Genomic DNA, 2494 nt, shown 5'->3' with positions numbered 1-2494 from the left:
GTGTAGCTCAGTCATTAAAGTGTTGACCTGTGCACTGAAAGATCATGGGTTCAATTCCGGGTTAAGGGTACATATCTGGGTTGCAGGTTCATTCCCCTGGCAAGTGTGGGAGGCAACCAATAGATGGGTCTCTCTCACGTCAGTGGTTCTCCCTTTCTGTGTCCAGAAAAAGTGGGGGGAGTGTGGGAGGCAACCAATCCATGTATTAGTCACATTGATGTCTCTCTGTCTTCCCCCTCACTCACACATTTCCACTCTCTAAAAATCAATGGAAAAAATATCCTCAGGTGAGGATTAAAATAATATAATAACAATAATAATAATAATTAAAGGTAAAGCCTCTGAAAAGCAGATGGTGCCTCCAGGAGTCTAAGGAAACAATGTGAAAGTTTGTGACCCCTAGGGGAAGAACTGCTGAGAGTACATCAGGTTCTTAGCTGAAGAATCTAAAGGGCCAGTGGCAGATCACTGAACATGGCTAGAACTCAACCTTACTAGATTGAGGTGTCCATTTACCACTCTAACAGCCAATTCAAAGAAAAAACGAAAATCCTCAATATTGAATGTAAACTGTAATTGAAAAATACATTTTAAATAAAAAAAGAAAATCCTCTCTGGAGTAATCTATCATCATCCAAAATCTCTAAAATAATTTAGACACAATACATGGCATGCAATCAAAAGTATGCCAAATGACAGTAACTCATGACTGAAAACTGAGAGAGAAAAAAAACACATGGAGACTAACAGATAATTTGAATATTGGAGTTAGCTGACAAAACTTAGAAAAGAGGACGTACACAAAAAAGCACTGGACACAAATGGAACATAAAATGCCCTAATAGATGTATTATAACTGGGGTCTCAGAAAGCATGGAGAGAAAGAAGGCAGATCTGAGAATCTCCAAAATGATAAAAGACATCACTCCTATATATTCAAAAGGATCTGAAGACCCCAAACAAGATAAACACAAAGAAAACCATGGTAGGCGTATTAATAGTTTTCTACCAGTCTTTCAAAGACAAAATAAAAATCTCACAAGCAATCAGATTAAAGGCTCATTAGCTTCCTCCCACCATGAACAATGGGAGCCAGTAGACAATGTAATCTTTAATGTGCTGAAAGAAAACTACCAACCTAAAATTATATACATAAGATATTCTTCAAAAATGGAAGTGAAAGAAAAATATTTATACAAAAAACGTTTATTAAGTGTCTACTGTGTGCCAGGTATTGTTCCGAGAGTACAGCAATGAATAAATAAGACAAAGCTCCTGCTCTGATAGGGTTTTGAAGTCTGAATATAAACAAAATAATAAATGGAATATGTCAGGTGGTATCTCTGTAGCTCCTCCTTGGAAAAATTAATTTTCCAATCATTTCTCCCCCAACTAGTCATATCTTACTATTCTATTTCTAGATTTTATTTTTAAAGTACATTTCTGTTAAGACCCTCCACATATATAAAAACAGCTTTATATATAAATGTTTCTGATTAATCAGTAAAACTACTTACTTTGTAGTTTATAACCCATTGCTAATTTATAGTAAACTCATATAGTACAGTTGGTTCAGAATATCAGAGAAGCGATCTCAACCTATCTGGTCTCAGAACTTTTATTTTATCTTAAAAATTATTAAGGATGCCAAAGAGTTTTGTTTGAGTTATAACTATCAAAATCTATCATGTTAGATATAACTGAGAATTTAAAAAATATTTATGAATTCATTAAAACAGTAATAAACCTTATGTTAATAGACATTTTTATGAAAATAAATAGGTTCCAAAACAAAAATTTAGTAAGATTAGTGTATTATTTCACATATTTGAAAGACTTTGATATCTAGCTAACTAGAAAACAGCAGGATTCTCCTATCTTCTTCTGCATTCAATCTCTTGGATATGTTGTTTTGTTTGAAGAATAAAGAGAACATGGCCTCACAAAGATATGTATTTGGAAAAAGGAGAAGCACTTTCAGCTAATTATAAATATTCTTTTTGATATTACACCAAAACGCAAAAGTGGTAGTTTCTTAAAGCTAGTTGCAAAGTAGAATCTGAAACCATATCAAAGAACTTCCCCCCTCACACACACACACTTTCCAAATTTATCAAAGAAAAAGCAATAATGGTAAATCTCTAGAACCTAATTTCCTGGGATTCTTCCCTTGAAAATGTGAACATCTGATTTCCAAACACATGTCAGGGTGTACATGGTTCCCAATTGTACTAAGTAGGTGAGAGGCTGAAATCCTAAAATATTATCCTTCTAACTTTTCCCAGTTTGTGGTCTTTGTCTTTGGATCAGGAACAATTGCCTTAACAGCTACTATGTCTTAATTTTTGTCTGTAGCTTTCTGAGCTCTTCTATATGTAGCAATTGCAGTATTTGAGCAGCTTCATTAAGAACTGAATCTCTGGGGGGGGAGGTAAGAGATCAACCGAAGGATTTGTATGCATGCATATAAGCATAACCAAATGACGCAAGACAC

The 2494-nt window shown here is 34.5% G+C and overlaps 1 pseudogene; it reads right to left on the bottom strand.

Annotated features, from left to right (window-relative positions):
- Nucleotides 1-2087: 2087 nt before the first annotated feature.
- The window catches only part of LOC102771953, a 1340-nt pseudogene continuing 933 nt past the window's right edge, over nucleotides 2088-2494 (bottom strand).

The sequence above is a fragment of the Myotis davidii genome, unplaced genomic scaffold (assembly GCF_000327345.1).
Source record: "Myotis davidii unplaced genomic scaffold, ASM32734v1 scaffold52, whole genome shotgun sequence".
NCBI lineage: Eukaryota > Metazoa > Chordata > Mammalia > Chiroptera > Vespertilionidae > Myotis > Myotis davidii.
Note: the sequence above shows the minus strand (reverse complement) of the source record. Positions and strands in the feature narration are given on the sequence as shown.